This window comes from Cherax quadricarinatus, chromosome 41 (assembly GCF_038502225.1).
Source record: "Cherax quadricarinatus isolate ZL_2023a chromosome 41, ASM3850222v1, whole genome shotgun sequence".
Taxonomy (NCBI): Eukaryota; Metazoa; Arthropoda; class Malacostraca; order Decapoda; family Parastacidae; genus Cherax; species Cherax quadricarinatus.
In genome coordinates this window covers 9,442,120-9,459,932 of record NC_091332.1, presented here as the reverse complement: position 1 = coordinate 9,459,932, position 17,813 = coordinate 9,442,120, and the positions used below count along the sequence as shown (strand labels likewise).

Here is a 17,813-nt window from a genome sequence, read left to right as displayed (position 1 = left end):
TAAAAACAGAGTAGGGGAGTTAGTAGATGGGGAGAGGGAGGTATTAGGTAGATGGCGAGAATATTTTGAGGAACTTTCAAATGTTGAGGAAGAAAGGGAGGCAGTAATTTCATGCACTGGCCAGGGAGGTATACCATCTTTTAGGAGTGAAGAAGAGCAGAATGTAAGTGTGGTGGAGGTACGTGAGGCATTACGTAGAATGAAAGGGGGTAAAGCAGCTGGAACTGATGGGATCATGACAGAAATGTTAAAAGCACGGGGGGATATAGTGTTGGAGTGGTTGGTACTTTTGTTTAATAAATGTATGAAAGAGGGGAAGGTACCTAGGGATTGGCGGAGAGCATGTATAGTCCCTTTATATAAATGGAAAGGGGACAAAAGAGATAGTAAAAATTATAGAGGAATAAGTTTATTGAGTATACCAGGAACAGTATTTAGATAAATGTAGGGAAGTTTTTATTGCATTTATGGATTTAGAAAAGGCATATGAAAGAGTGGATAGAGGAGCAATGTGGCAGATGTTGCAAGTATATGGAATAGGTGGTAAGTTACTAAATGATGTAAAGAGCTTTTATGAGGATAGTGAGGCTCAGGTTAGGGTGTGTAGAAGAGAGGGAGATTACTTCCCGGTAAAAGTAGGTCTTAGACAGGGATGTGTAATGTCACCATGGTTGTTTAATATATTTATAGATGGGGTTGTAAAAGAAGTAAATGCTAGGGTGTTCGGGAGAGGGGTGGGATTAAATTATGGGGAATCAAATTCAAAATGGGAATTGACACAGTTACTTTTTGCTGATGATACTATGCTTATGGGAGATTCTAAAGAAAAATTGCAAAGGTTAGTGGATGAGTTTGAGAATGTGTGTAAAGGTAGAAAGTTGAAAGTGAACATAGAAAAGAGTAAGGTGATGAGGGTATCAAATGATTTAGATAAAGAAAAATTGGATATCAAATTGGGGAGGAGTATGGAAGAAGTGAATGTTTTCTGATACTTGGGAGTTGACGTGTTGGCGGATGGCTTTATGAAGGATGAGGTTAATCATAGAATTGATGAGGGAAAAAAGGTGAGTGGTGCGTTGAGGTATATGTGGAGTCAAAAAACGTTATCTATGGAGGCAAAGAAGGGAATGTATGAAAGTATAGTAGTACCAACACACTTATATGGATGTGAAGCTTGGGTGGTAAATGCAGCAGCGAGGAGACGGTTGGAGGCAGTGGAGATGTCCTGTCTAAGGGCAATGTGTGGTGTAAATATTATACAGAAAATTCGGAGTGTGGAAATTAGGAGAAGGTGTGGAGTTAATAAAAGTATTAGTCAGAGGGCAGAAGAGGGGTTGTTGAGGTGGTTTGGTCATTTAGAGAGAATGGATCAAAGTAGAATGACATGGAAAACATATAAATCTATAGGGGAAGGAAGGAGGGGTAGGGGTCGTCCTCGAAAGGGTTGGAAAGAGGGGGTAAAGGAGGTTTTGTGGGCGAGGGGCTTGGACTTCCAGTAAGCGTGCATGAGCATGTTAGATAGGAGTGAATGGAGACGAATGATACTTGGGACCTGACGATCTGTTGGAGTGTGAGCAGGGTAATATTTAGTGAGGGGATTCAGGGAAACCGGTTATTTTCATATAGTCGGACTTGAGTCCTGGAAATGGGAAGTACAATGCCTGCACTTTAAAGGAGGAGTTTGGGATATTGGCAGTTTGGAGGGATATGTTGTGTATCTTTATACGTATATGCTTCTAAACTGTTGTATTCTGAGCACCTCTGCAAAAGCAGTGATAATGTGTGAGTGTGGTGAAAGTGTTGAATGATGATGAAAGTATTTTCTTTTTGGGGATTTTCTTTCTTTTTTGGGTCACCCTGCCTCGGTGGGAGACGGCCGAAATAATTATTATAATAATAATAATACAATATATAATAGTAATTTTTTTTTTTGTGCCAAATGCTTCAAAATACAAATTGGTAACCCTCTGGGTGGCTATAGGTACAGCTGCTATGACCACAGCTAATTCAGTGCCGACCAAGCGTCAAAAGGAAGAGGAAGTGTGCTGCTCGGAGTGACCGCAGCAGACCTTGGGATGCATAATTTTGTCTTGTATAAATTTCTTACACAATGCCTCACTCATAGAGATAGTATTTGTGTACAATCAGCAAGAAGCTCAGGAAGCGATTAGAAACTATGAAGAAAGCTAAAGAAACGAAGAAGGCAGCAGAATAGTGGGGCAGCTGGCCGCTGCCACTAGTCATAGATAAACACAAGCTAGGTGTGAGGTTATGGACTGGGAAGATACTAAAGTGGGAGAGTAAATGGCAGATGCTTTCTGCCATCACTTGCCATATTTTAGCTTATTTTATTCAGTCTAGAGTACGTATATATATGTATCATGTTTCTGTGTTATTAATATTGTTTATTATGTCATATTAAATAAATTGATAGATAACTAAGCTGTAGAGTTGATATTAGCATTATTTTGTCATGCCTCCTAAGAGGCTGGAATGGATTAATTGCATTTCAATTAATTTAAATGGGGAAAACTGACTCAACATACGAACAAATCAGGATACGAACAGGGTCACGGAACGGATTAAATTCGTAAGCCGAGGTTCCACTGTATTAAGTTTTCAGTACAGCTAGGCATAAAGAAACAGGTAAAGTAAAATAGATACCAAGTACATACAATACTTGCCTTAAAATATGATGCCAGTCTCCCTACCCTTACACAACTTGTGCGAAAACAATGGAATAGAGGTAAGAGCACCAGTGGCTAAGTTGAAAGCCAGCAAAAATGTGGAACACCAAAAAGTGCTGAATATGCAGGGCTCTCCCAATCATGATGCAGACCTAGCTGACATCATTGTACAGTGGACCCCCGCATAACGATCACCTCCGAATGCGACCAATTATGTAAGTGCGTTTGTACGTGTATGTTTGGGGGTCTGAAATGGACTAATCTACTTTACAATATTCCTTATGGGAACAAATTCGGTCAGTACATACTGGCACCTGAACATACTTCTGGAGTGAAAAAATATCGTTAACCGGGGGTCCACTGTATATAGAAATCCCTCTGGTTATGCAGCAAATTTCAGGCAACATAGGTTAATCTTATTCTCCAGAATGTTATATCTCAAATTTTTAATTACAACCTCTAACAAAGTTCCTCTAGGAGGATAATAACTCCAAATTATTTTAACTCCAGGGACCACTGTATAGTGTTTTGAGAATAAATGTATTAATTGACAAAGTAAATCACAATAGAGGTAGGTAAAGGAAGTTCCTAGCACATCAATGTATCGAACAATTGGAATATATCGGACTACAGTGGTGCTGACTCTTTAAACAAGTGTGGAAACAGTCTTTGTGTAATAAATAACAAAAAAAAAAAATCTGCTGCCGCCGCCACCACCACCCGCCGCCGCCTATATATATATATATATACCCCTCCATCTCTCCTTTTCATTAGTGTAACTGTAAATGGTCCAAGTCAGACCGAAACGTCGTTGTGAGCTCCTCTCTTCTATGTGCGGGTTATTTGTGTTTTGTGTGATAGACCAAGGATCTCTTTTGAGATCAGGGTTAGTTGTAAATTACCTATTTGTAACTACAGGAGCAGAGATATGATTGTTGTATCACCTCTTCATTAATGTGTATAACCTCATCTTTCAATTTATTCCATTTCTCTACCAATATTTGCAAAGAAAAATTTCACTGGTATCTCTTGGGATTCATTTTTTCTTAATACATCTGTGGCCTCTTGTTATCTCCATTGAAGGTACTTAAAAAGCTTCAGTTATTCTTTAATATATTTTATAATTTCAAATGTTATTATATATCCTCTTTTTTCCTATCAACCATCCTGGGCAACTTTAGTGTTTCAGCCTTTTACCATCTCATGTTTTTAGCTCTGTGATCCATTTTGTAGCTCCTTTGAACTTTTTCTGTTTGATCCAATTGTTCTAGGTGTGAACAGTACTTACGTAAGGCTTTTTCAGCATCACTCCATCCATATACAGTGGTCCCTCGTTTTTTGTAATTAATCCGTTCCTGTAAGTGTGACTATTATCGAAATTGACGATTTTCGAATCCATTTTCCCCATAAGAAGTAATGTAAATCCATTTAATTCGTTCCAGACACCCAGAAGTATCAACAATTTTTTTTTTACCTTAAAGGCAGATTTACATGCACAAAAGAATGAACATTCAACATGACAGTTACCTTTATTGAAGGCTGTTGTTAATGAATGGAAGACAGGAAGGAGGAGAGAGGGAAGAGAGGTTATTGTTTGGAAGGGAAATCCCCTTCCATAAGGACTCTAGGTCACTTCAGGGGTCACTTCCCTAGCTTAAATATAGATTTACATGCAGAAAAGAATGCCAAATAAATGTAAAGCACTAATTAAATGTATAAATGAACATTGGTAATAGGGGTAGTTGATGAGTGGAACGGTCTGCCAAGTAGGGTGATCGAAGCTGAAACATTGGATAGTTTCAAATTTAGGTTGGATAAATACATGAGTGAGAGGGGTTGGTTTGAATCGGGCTTGCACATGAGTAAATAGGTTTATCAAAGCTTGGGTAGTGGAAACAAACACATATGCAGTTTAATGTGATCCTTTATTGACAACGTTTCGCCCACACAGTGGGCTTTTTCAAGTCACAAACAGATCAACCTGGGATGGAAGGTACATGAGTATTTATAGTCAGGTTCAGAATGTTGAGGTCAGGTGGAGAATGCTGCATCTGATGATCTACCGGGTGGGGTTATAGAGTCTAAAATCTTGGGTAGCTTGGCAGGGGTATTGGATAAGTTGTGAGCAGACCTTCTGCAGTGTTCTATGTTCTTATGTGGGATAGCGATGAAGAAGTTTCTTGGCAAGTGGTTCAGCTATGTTATAGAAGCCATTGTTCTGGTTGAAATTGTTGGTTATAGAGATAAGCAATGATTCCAGGATTCTTCGGTATTGAGTGTTGTCTTCTGTGGCGATAAATCTTGAGTTTCTGTAGTTAATTAAATGGTTGTGTGAATTGCAATGTTGTACACAGGCATTCCTTGTATCGTCAGGCCTGCTTGCATATTGGTGTTTTGAAATACGTGTTTGGAGGTCTCTTGATGTTTCGTCCATGTATAATTTGTTGCAGTCATTACAAGGGATTATGTATACCCCTGCAGAGGATGGAAGTTTGTCCTGTCTACTACTGGTGATGTCCTTGATGGTCGTGGTTGTGGAGGTAGATACTTGGAATGATGTATTGGAAAAGATGTTGGAAACATGTTTGGCAATGGAGTTGGTGGGGAGGACTATGTATCTCTTCTCGGCAGTGTCTTCTCTGGGTGTGTTGAAGATGTTTAATGCCCGCCGTCTGCAGTCTCTGATGAAGTGACGAGGATAGTGGAGTTTAGAAAATACTTGTTCAATTATAGTGCATTCTTCCTCCAGGAACTCATTGCTGCAGATTCTGAGTGCACGCAGGAAGAAGCCTATAAAGGATCACATTAAGGATCACAATAAAGGATCACATTAAACTGCATATGTGTTTGTTTCCATTGTGTCGGTATTTTATACCATTTATTTTCAGCTTGGGTAGTAGTTATGCTGTTTGTAGGTTGGATTTGTGAAGGACCTGCCTAGTATGGGCCAACAGGCCTATTGCAGTGTTTCTCCTTTCTTACGTTCTAAAAGCTATGGCTTGGGTAGTTTCAAATTTAGGTTGGATAAATACATGAGTGAGAGGGGTTGGATTTGAGTCAGACTTGCACCTGAGCTTATTGCTTGGGTAGCATTTGTTCTGTTAGTGGGTTGGATTTGTGAAGGACCTGCTTAGTATGGGCCAGCAGGCCTGTTGCTGTGTTCCTCCTTTCTTAAGTTCTTATGTTCTTATTTAACTTCACACTTACCTTTATTGAAGACTTGGTTGTGTGGGGGAGGGATGGTGAGTTTATTGTTGGAGAATGACACTAATATCAACTCTACAGCTTATTTATCTATCACAATTCAACTAATATGACGTAATAAACAATACTAATAACATAGAAACGTGGAAAATACTCTAGAATGAATAAAATAAGTCATCATGTATGTCACAAGGTGTTGTGTTGTTGTTGGGTGTATAAGGGCCACTGAGAGTAAGCTGTCCATAATGGTGGTGAAGCAGCAGCTGAGGCAGCGGTGTTTCCTGTAGCCCTATATAACTCCAACAACATTGGAGGAGTTGGTAGAATTGCTGAATTACTGAAGAAGGCACCCTCTACCACCATCACTACCATATTCTACCACTATTACAACTGCTACCACCATCACTACCACTATTACAACTGCTACCACCATCACTACCACTATTACAACTGCTACCACCATCACTACCACCCTATACCACCATCAACCACTATCACAACTGCTTCCACTCTACCACCGCCACCTTCGTATTTTTCTACAAACTTTTTCTTAAATTACGTGTGTTTCTCGCATTCTTTACCAAAGGGCTGGCACTAGAAGCTTTCTTTGGAACCATGGTGACTTATTTAGCAGTTGCAAGCACTAAAACGAATGAAATATTATGAAATGTATCATATGAGCTCGTGGGATCATCCTCACTCACTGATAAACAATGGCACACTGGCTGGGAATGGAGTGTGAGGCGGCTCAGGGCTGTATGTACATGTCCCAGACGAATGACTCTTTGCGAGTCAAACGACAATTCACGAGCCAGTGTTTTGACGAAAACGTTACGATTTTCAAAAAATTACGACTATCGAGCCTTACGATTATCAAGGGACCACTGTATTTAAAAGCTATTTATGCTTAGCCTGAGTAGCATATGCATTTCTCATAATTTCACACATGATCTAGTGACAATCTTTTATTAATAACTTCTAGATCCCTTTCCTTTTATGATACTCCCAGTAGTTGATAATCTATATTCTACGTGATGTGTTTTTGCTTTCTCCAGTTTAAATTGTTATGCTAAAACTGTAATGTTATTCAAAGACTGAATTGAGGAATATACAAGACCAGTTGTACGAAAGATGTACGTAATTCAAAGAGGGGATATTGAGATGAGGTGATTCAATCTTGTAGGGTAAATGGTTGTTTAAGTCTGAGATGGAAGGTGGTTTATATATGTATATCTGATGATTAGTTGAAGGGAGAATATGGATCTTCAGAAGGTACAAAGATGAGATTCTTAGACTGGAGTTAGTGAAGGAAAATGATCTTTGGGATTTGATGTTTTAGACCGAGAAAGGCAATACAAAAAAAAAAAGGGGGTGGGGGAGAGGAGAGGAAATGTATTCAACATCTCTCATTCAGTAGCTTTCTTGCCAAAGTATAGACATCACATTTCAAATGACCCTCTGAGCTGCAATATCCCCACCCTTTATTTATCGTAGTTTTTGTCCCTTTCTTCACGTTTCTGACTCTTGTTCACATGTAAATATTTAATGACTTATGAGGTATGAGAGAGAGAGACAGGAGACCAGACTGGTAAATTTTCATTCAGTTTGAAAAGTTAATAATCAGGGAGGCCCTCAGTCCCAACCATTTTGGACTAAATACACAAGTAGAAATGCATGTTCAGAAATTAAGACTGAAAATTAAGTTGGAAAGAAAGAGTATGGAGGAAGTGAATATTTTTAGACATCGTACTTTGGAGTAGATGTCTACAGATAAAATAAATAACAGGAATGAGAGAAAGAAAGCTGAAATTTTGTTTCAAGTATGGTCTTTGTAGCAATTAGGAGTTTGGAGACTGGAAATGTTTTCTTTAACCCTTTGACTGTCGCGGCCATATATTTACGTCTTACGAGGTACCGTGTTTGACGTATATATACTCATAAATTCTAGCGGCTTCAAATCAAGAAGGAGAAAGCTGGTAGGCCCACATGTGAGAGAATGGGTCTGTGTGGTCAGTGTGCACCATATAAAAAAAATCCTGGAGCACGCAGTGCATAATGAGAAACAAAAACTCCAACCGTTTTTTTTTTTTAATTAAAATGCCGACTTTGTGATCTATTTTCGTATAGTAGTTATGGTTGTATTCTCGTTTTCTTGGTTTTATTTGATAGAATGGAAAACATATTATAGAAATAGAGGTGATTTTGATTGATTTTACTATAAAAAGAACCTGGAAATGGAGCTCAAAGTAGGGAAAATGTTTGATTTTTGCCAATGTTCAAAAGTAAACAAATGATGTCATTGTCCAATAAATGTCCAACTAGCCATTCTAATATGCAGTCATGAATGGGTTGATGTTATTTACACAATTATTACAGTATTGCAGGAGTCTGCATAATAGTAAATCTTCTATTTTTTTTTTTTTTTTTTTTGAATAAAAATTCAAAATAGAAAGCAAGAGTAATATCAGAGGGGCCTGGAGACATGACTGATGAACAAAGAAAATGTTATTTTAGAGCCAGGAATGTCTGCATTGTTCATTCTGGACCTTATTTTGAAATTTTCATATTTTTTAATTTTCATGAAATTGGCCAAATTGCCAATTTCTGACCACTTTATTGAGTAGTTGAAATTGGTAAATGGGCAGTTTCTTGAACTCAATCGATAGCAAAAATGGAGTTCTAAAGAAATAGCTATGAGTTTGGTCGACTGGAACAATGGAATTAGCCGAAAATAGGGCTCAAAGTGGGCAAAATCGCCGAGGTCGCTAACTTCGCGAGAGCGTAATTCCGTCAGTTTTCCATCAAATTTCGTTTTTTTTTGTGTCATTACAATCGGGAAAAGATTCTCTTATCATTTCATAAGAAAAAAATAATTTTTTTTTTTTTTTTTTTTAAATTTTGCGACACCAGGAGACACCTCAGGATTGGGGGTTGCGACAGTCAAGGGGTTAAGGTCAGTATATGGTGTGAGGTTTATGTAAATTAGATGGTGTAATGGTATAAAACTTCAAATTCAAAGAGTAGTAGAGAAGTTAAGATGGTTTGGTCAGGTTATGCAGAAAAGTGGAGTAATATAAGATAATTAACAGGGTGTATAAATCTGGGCTAAATGGAATGGGGTTTAGATGTCAAAGTTAGGACTAAAAAGAGGATATGGAAAAGGTGTAGGGTAACTAGTTAGGACTTGAACATCCAGTGGCATACAAGTGTTAGATTGGAGTGCAGGCAAGTGGTGTTTAAGATTAAAGAAGCTGTTGTAATCCAGGCACAGTAAAATCTACAAAGGGGTTCAGGAGTTTAATTATAGTGGTTGGAAGTATAATGCCTGTAGCTTGGTATTCTTGTTGCAGATCATTTGAGCATGTCTGGAAAGATAGCTAGGAAGCCAGTGAATGTGTTTCCTTCTTAGAGGCACTGCCTCAAAAGTCTGTAAAGAGATGAGATGTCTGAGAGGACTCAAAGTTTCAGGGATATGAATAAGACTATAATATAATTAATTACCTTTTTAAATCTTTCCTTCATGAAAACTTAAAAGTTATTTATAAGAACTTTAATAAAAAGAGAAATAGTATGTTGCTTGATATCAACTTTTCTGCTTCTATATTTTCAGCTGAAATTAAGGAAGCCATCAGCACTAGAAGAAAGCCTTTGACCTGTGATGCCTAGCCTCTTAATTAGAAAAATATTTTGGAAAGATCCATTTGGCATCTGGCTCTAATGCTATTTTAATTAGCTCCTGGTTGTAAATTAAGAGATTTGTACGTTATTTAATAAAGATGTTAAATATGTAAGGAACTGATCATAGAACCTGTGCCCCTTGTCATATTTATATCAGACTCATTACTCGATGCTTCTGTCTAAACTGCATACACTTTCTACGTAATGAAGGCCACTGTTGAAAGCACATGAGTGTTGACATTGGCCGGATGCTTTCTTGTAAAAAGTTTCTGCAGTAAAATAGACATTGAGTGTAATGCTGACTTTTGATAATGCTGTATGTATCTTTTGTGTTTATACAGTAAAAGTTTGTCAAATAGAAATATTATGTTTGGATTATTCAGATGTTGATAATTTTCTTTAAGTACACTATTTATATGTATACTCAGACTATTTGCTTTGTGTAGATAATGTAAATTTTTTAAAGGTATTTCAAATGGTATTTGATTCTAACCATGTCAGTAAAATGATTTATATTGTATTGTAAAGTCTTGTTCCTAAAATGATGAGTGAAAATATATATCTATATGAAGAGTGTAACATAAATACGTATTGAACTTGCTGGTGCATATAAAAAGCATTAAATTACTAGACATTATCACTTGTTAATGTTATTTATAATAGAGCTCCTATGTTTATCAAGAAATTCTATTTTGGACCTTTTATCTTTAATAGATACTTTAGATTTGTGAAGCACTATAGAATCCAAGTTCTCTAGTCTGCAGAATTTCTTGTACATTCCCTACATTTTTCCTATAAAATACTACTGAAACAAAGTGGAACCACTATTGGTTTCATTACAGATTTGTCTATTTTCCACTGTAGACTTTTAATTTTTTGTTAATAAACCTTACTATTAAAACATGAATGCTTTTCTATTGCAACTAAACCTATCTCACCAACTTTATATCAAGCCACTGTTGCATGACCTGTACTTGGTTCTATAGTATACACGGATTTGTGTACATGTCAGATGTGACAAGGCCAAGGCTTGCAACTGTTTTTGCTCATTCAGTACAACTCTAGAAACAGTATCCAGGTTTACTTTCTGTTTTGGATATTGCTTTGTGAACTGCATTGAATGAGTTAAGCTGCATGGTCCTCACACACTGTGGCTTGGCCATGTCTGTTATATGTTTATTGTACAGTATTCAATTTTAAGAGCAATTATTTTATTTATAATTAGCAAACAATTTTGGATTTTTCCAATTTTAATTAAAAAAAATCTTGTCTAGAGGTGTCTGATTTCCATTAGTGAATTTCCTCTACCAGTGCATTCATAGGGCTGTCTTGCCTTGATGTTTGTGAGGAGCTCTTGATCCAAGGCATTGGTCCTAGCCTTACCTAAATCAAATTGGACTTCTTCCCATTTCCCTACACACTTTATGACCCCTATGGGTTTAGTACTTTCTCTAAGAATGTAATAATAATTACCTCTTAGTTATCTTCTCACTCGATCATTAATAGCTTGCATATATCTTTTTCCACCTTAGTGATTTTGTTGTCCTAAATCTGTATTTTGTCTTTATTGTATTTAGTTTACCTTTTCTTACAAACTTGATTAACAGATTTGGTTCCACCTTGCTCTTCACTATTTCCTTTTCAAAGTTTCTTTCCTTCACGTTTTGTATTTATTTCTACCTTGTTTTTATATCTAACAAGTCTTTGGGTTTGCTTGCTTTCTATACTGGCTACAATGCCTTCATTCTCAGCTCTCCAGCACCTTCCATTAAATCTGTAATATTTCTCCATTTCCTTTTTTTTTAGTGTGGGGGGGAAGGGGGAATAAATATTCCACTTTCATAAATGTTGGAGAACTACTAATATAAATTTTGTCTTGTAATATTATAACCCATTTAAGGTAGATTGGTAGACAGCAACCACCCAGGGAGGTACTACTGTCCTGCCAAGTGAGTGTAAAACAAGAGCCTGTAATTGTTGTACATGATGGTAGGATTGCTGGTGTCTTTTGTGTCTCATAAATATGCAAAATTACAGGTACGTCTTGCTACTTCTACTTACACTTAGGTCACACTGCACATACATGTACACGTTTATTTATACACACTCATCTGAGTTTTCTTTGATTTTATCTTAATAGTTCTTGTTCTTGTTACTTTTCCTTTTATATCCATGGGGAAGTGGAATAAGACTCTTTCCTCCGTAAGCCATGTGTGTTGTAAAAGTCAACTAAAATGCCGGAAACAATGGGCTAGTAACCCCTTTCCCTGTATTGATTACTAAAAAGAAAATTGTCAAAGTGGGATGTCTGAATGTGCGTGGATGTGGTGCAAATGATAAGAAAGAGATGATTGTGGATGTTATGAATGAGAAGAAGCTGGATGTCCTGGCTTTAACCCTTTGACTGTTTCCGACGTATAAATACGTCTTACGAGCCAATGTTTCTGACGTATTTATACGCATAAATTCTAGCAGCTTCAAATCAAGCAGGAGAAAGCTGGTAGGCCCACATGTGAGAGAATGGGTCTCCATGGTCAGTGTGCACCATATAAAAAAAATCGGGGAGCCAGTGGTGCATTGTGGGAATGCCATTTCAGTTGTCATTTTTCAGCATGTCTAGCGGTAAGAAATATGTGATTCCCCAGCAAATCTGGGACTCTTCTCTTCCCAAGTGATGCTCTAACACAGATGGAAGTGTCAGTGAAGATCAATTTCATGATTTGGAGGAGTTTGAGACCAAAAGCAATGGAGGAGGAGGAGGGGGAGGAGGGGAGGAAGAGGAGGAGGAGGAGGAGGAGGAGGAGGGAAGGAAGAGGAGGAGGAGGAGGAGGAGGAGGAGGAGAAGAGGAGGAGGAGGAGGAGGAAGAAGAAGATGTAATAATATTGTTCCCTTGAAGCAAGAAAAAAAAAAGTCCACCCCATGACAGTGACAAGATAAGGGGAGATAACATCTGATAAGAGCTGACTTTGATGAGGGTAAAGGAGGGTAATATTACATGACCATTGCCCTCCCTTTGTTTTTGCTGGTACACAAACATTTCTGTCTGTCTATTTGTCTGTCTGTCAAGCTCCCTGTCTGTCCATCTAGCTCTCTGTCTCAGAGAGAGCCACAAGACTGTGTCATCACGTTTACTCACATCTTCAAGCAGAGTATAGCACTTTGTCTGGATTTCTTGGGTTATCCTAGGTAATTTACACTATGTATACTTGTATTTATGTGTACCTGTGAGACAGAGATAGGCAGACAGATAGAAAGAGAGACAGATTGAAAGATATAAAATGAGGGAGAAAGATAATTAGATAGAATGGAGGAGGGGAAGCAGCATCCGACCCCATTGTTTTGACAGGCGGTAGGGTAGTGACTAATGACACAATATGTCACTTTGACAGCTGCCGACTCCTGACTCAAAACAATTATAAGCCACACACTCGCACACAAGGAGGAGGAGGAGGAGGAAGAAGAAGAAGAGGAGGAAGAAGAAGAAGAGGAAGAAGAAGAGGAGGAAGAAGAAGAAGAGGAAGAGGAGGAGGAAGAGGAGGAGGAAGAGGAGGAGGAAGAGGAGGAGGAAGAGGAGGAGGAAGAGGAGGAGGAAGAGGAGGAGAAAGAGGAGGAGAAAGAGGAGGAAGAGGAGGAGGAAGAGGAGGAGGAAGAGGAGGAGGAAGAGGAGGAGGAAGAGGAGGAGGAGGAAGAGGAGGAGGAGGAAGAGGAAGAGGAGGAAGAGGAAGAGGAGGAAGAGGAAGAGGAAGAGGAAGAAGAAGAAGAATTGTTTGTTTGTTTTTGTAAACAAGTTTTGTAAACAATATATTGATAATTATGTTTGTGTGCTTGTTGTGTTGTATACAACGAGTGTATATATATACATTGCACCTTACTTTGGTCTCATAGGCCACATAAGTTATGTGAAAAAATAAAATAGTGAAAAAAACAAAAAACCTTCAATTACAAGTAAACTAAAGTTTACCGGGTGAGCGGCAGTCGCCGCTGTTGCCATACGCGGCTCATTTTCTGCAAACTTCATGGCTCTATATCTCGGTAAGTACCGATGGCAAAAATTTTTTTTTTGGACTAAAACACTCAGAAAAATAATCTTAACATTTTCATAAGAAAAAATAATTTTTTTTTTTTTTGAATATTTGGCGACATAGAATGACAGTTTCAGAGAGGGACCTGAAACAGTCAAAGGGTTAAGTGAAACAAAGCTGAAGGAGGTGGGAGAGTTTCAGTGAAGAGAAATAAATGGGATTAGGTCAGGGGTTTCAAATAGTTAGAGCTAAAGCAGTAGCAATAATGTTGAAGGATAAGCTATGGCAGGAAAAGAGGGAGTATAAATGTATTAATTCAAGGATTACGTGGAGTAAAATGAAGGTCGGATGTGAAAAGCGTATATGCACCTGGAGAAGAGAGAAGTGTAAAGGAGAGAGATTTTGGGGAATGTTGAGTGAATGCGTGGGGAGTTTTGAACCAAGTGTGAGAGTACTTTTGGTTGGGGATTTCAATGCTAAAGTGGGTAAAAATGTGGTGGAGGGAGTAGTAGGTAAATTTGGGGTGCCAGAGGTAAATGAAAATGGGGAGCCTTTAATTGAGCTATGTGTAGAAAGAGGTTTGGTAATAAGTAACATATATTTATGAAAAAGAGGATAAATATACAAGGTATGATATAATACCTAATGAAAGTAGTTTGTTAGATTATGTATTGGTGGATAAAAGGTTGATGGGTAGGCTCCAGGATGTACATGTTTATAGAGGGGCAACTGATATATCAGATCAATATTTAGTTGCAGCTACAGTTAGAGGTAGATGGGACAAGAGGAAAATGGCAACAAGTAAGAGAGAGAGGTGAAAGTGTATAAACTAAGGGAGGAGGAAGTTTGGGTGAGATGTAAGCAACTATTGGCACAAAGGTGGGCTAGTGCAAGTATGAGTAGTGGGGGGAAGGGGTTGAAGAGGGTTGGGATAGTTTTAAAAATGCAGTATATACGTATTAGAATGTGGGGCAGATGTTTGTTGTTATAGGAGGAAAGAGGAGTGATTGGTGGAATGAAGAAGTAAAGGGTGTGATAAAAGAGAAAAAGGTAGTTTATGAAAGGTTTTTACAAAGCAGAAGTGTTATAAGAAGAGCAGAGTATATGGAGAGTAAAAGAAAGGTGAAGAGAGTGCAAAAGAAGAACAGATGATAGAGTGGGAGAGGGACTGTCAAGAAATTTTTATAAACAAGAAGTTAAGAAAGCCTAGGGATTGAATGGATTTGTCAGTTAAAAAGAGAGTAGAGGAGTAGTAGATGGGGAGATGGAGGTATTGGGTAGATGGCGGGAACGTTTTGAACTTTTAAATGTCAACGAAGAAAGGGAGGCGATAATTTCATGCATTGGCCAGGGAGGTATACCATCTTTTAGGAGTGAAGAAGAGCAGGATGCGAGTGTGGGGGAGGTGCGTGAGGCATTACGTAGAATGAAAGGGGGTAAAGCAGCTGGAACTGACGGGATCATGACAAATGTTAAAAGCAGAGGGGGATATATTGTTTTAGTGGTTGGTATTTTTGTTTAATAAATGTATGAAAGAGGGGAAGGTACCTAGGGATTGGCAGAGAGCATGTATAGTTCCTTTATATAAAGAGGAGGAGGACAAAAGAGATTGTAAAAATTATAGAGGAATTAGTTTACCGAGTATACCAGGAAAAGTGTACGGTAGGGTTATTATTGAAAGAATTCGAGGTAAGACAGAATGTAGGATTGCGGATGAGCAAGGAGGTTTTAGAGTGAGTAGGGGATGTGTAGATCAAGTGTTTACATTGAAGCATGTGAACAGTATTTAGATAAAGGTAGAGAAGTTTTCATTGCATTTATAGATTTAGAAAAGGCATATGATAGAGTGGATAGGGCAGCAATGTGGCAGATGTTGCAAATATATAGAATGGGTATGAAGTTACTAAATGCTGTAAAGAGCTTTTTATGAGGATAGTGAGGCTCAGGTTAGGGTGTGTAGAAGAGAGGGAGACTACTTCCTGGTAAAAGTAGGTCTTAGACAGGGATGTGTAATGTCACCATGGTTGTTTAATATATTTATAGATGGGGTTGTAAAAGAAGTAAATGCTAGGGTGATCGGGAGAGGGGTGGGATTAAATTATGGGGAATCAAATACAAAATGGGAAGTGACAGTTACTTTTTGCTGATGATACCATGCTTATGGGTGATTCTAAAGAAAAATTGCAGAGGTTAGTGGATGAATTTGGGAGTGTGCACAAACTTAGAAAGTTGAAAGTGAACATAGAAAAGAGTAAGGTGATGAGGGTATCAAATGATGTAAAGAAAAATTGGATATCATATTGGGGAGTAGTAGTATGGAAGAAGTGAATGTTTTCAGATATTTGGGAGTTGACATATCAGCAGATGGATTTATGAAGGATGAGGTTAATCATAGAATTGCTGAAGAAAAAAAGATGAGTGCTGAGTTGAGGTACATGAGGAGACAAAAAATGTTATCTATGGAAGCAAAGAAGGTAATGTATGAAGGTATAGTGGTACCAACACACTTACATGGGTGTGAAGTTTGGGTTGTAAGGGCAATGTGTGGTGTAAATATTATGCAGAGAATTCAGAGTGTGGAAATTAGAAGGTGTGGAGTTAAAAATATTAGAGGGCTGAAAGGGGGCTGTTGAGGTGGTTTGGTCATTTAGAGAGAATGGATCAAAGTAAAATGACATGGAGAGCATATAAATCTGTAGGGGAAGGAAGGAGGGGTAGGGATCGTCCTCGAAAAGGTTGGATTATTATTATTATAATCAAGGGGGAAGCGCTAAACCCGTAGGATTATAAAGCGCCCAGGGAAGGGGGGATGTGGAAGGCATTCAGGCTTAATTCGGGGAACCGGAGCACAGATCCAATTCCTTAAATCAAGAGCCCCTCACCAACATCAAGGAACCTTCCATGAGGGGTCGAAAAGGTTGGAGGGAGGGGATAAAGGAGGTTTTTTGGGTGAGGGGCTTGGACTTCCAGCAAGCGTGCATGAGCATGTTAGATAGGAGTGAATGGTATTTGGGACCTGATGAACTGTTGGAGTGTGAGCAGGGTAATATTTAGTGAAGGGATTCAGGGAAACCGATTATTTTTATATAGCCGGACTTGAGTCCTGGAAATGGGAAGTACAATGCCTGCACTTTAAAGGAGGGGTTTGGGATATTGAAGGGATATGTTGTGTATCTTTATATGTATATGCTTCTAAACTGTTGTATTCTGAGCACCTCTGAAAAAAGTGATTATGTATGAGTGAGGTGAAAGTGTTAAATGATGATGAAAGTATTTTCTTTCTTTTTGGGTCACACTGCCTTGTTAGAAAAAATAAATAATCTAACACAAAGTGGGAGTTGTCACAGTTGCTCTTTGCTGATGACACTATTCTTTTTGGGAGATTCTGAAGAGAAGTTGCAGAGATTGGTAGGGTATGTAAAAGAAGGAAATTAAAAGTGAATATAGGATAGAGTAAGGTGATGAGGATAAAAAATTAGGTAATGGAAGATTGAGGGGAGGTGAATGCATTCAGATATTTGCGAGTAGACATGTCAGCAGATGGGTCTATGAATCATAGAATTGACTAGGGGAAAAAGGTGAGTGGTGTACTGAGAAGTCTGTGGAGACAAAGAACTTCATCCATAAAAGCAAAGAGGGTAATGTATGAGAGTATAGTTACACCAATGCTCTTGTATGGGTGTGAGGGATGGATGGTGAATGTTGCAACAAGGAGAAGGCTGGAGGCGGTGGAGATGTCACTTCTGAGGGCAATGTGTGGTGTGAATATAACGCAGAGAATCTGTAGTTTGGAGATTAGGGATTACCAAAACTATTATCCAGAGGGCTGATAGAGATGGTTTGGACATGTAGAGAGGATGAAACAAAATAGAATGAGTTTAGGTGTGTGTAGATCTGTAGTGGAAGGAAGGCGGGGTAGGGGGTCAGCCTAGGAAAGGTTGGAGGGAGGGGGTAAAGGAGGTTTTGTGTGCGAGGGGCTTGGACTTCCAGCAAGTGAGCGTGTTAGATAGCAAATGGTTTTTGGGACTTGATGTGCTGTTGGAGTGTAAGCAGGGTAACATTTACACAGAGCGGAATTGATTCCTAGAGATGAGAAGTACAGTGCCTGCACTCTGAAGGGATGGGGGGGGGGGGCTTGTTAATGTTGCAGTTTTATAACTGTAGTGTCAGCATGCCTCTGGCAAGACAATGATGGAGTGAATAATGATGAGAGTTTTTCTT

At 38.5% G+C, this 17,813-nt stretch overlaps 1 protein-coding gene across 1 annotated transcript in view; it reads left to right on the top strand.

Moving 5' to 3' along the window:
• Positions 1–10,842, top strand: part of SelT (selenoprotein T) — a 29,675-nt gene extending 18,833 nt beyond the window's left edge. Inside the window, exon 5 of the mRNA XM_053786661.2 lies at positions 9,502–10,842. The gene's annotated coding sequence lies outside the window, so the exon portion shown is untranslated. The remainder of the gene's footprint in view (positions 1–9,501) is intronic.
• Positions 10,843–17,813: the final 6,971 nt, after the last annotated feature.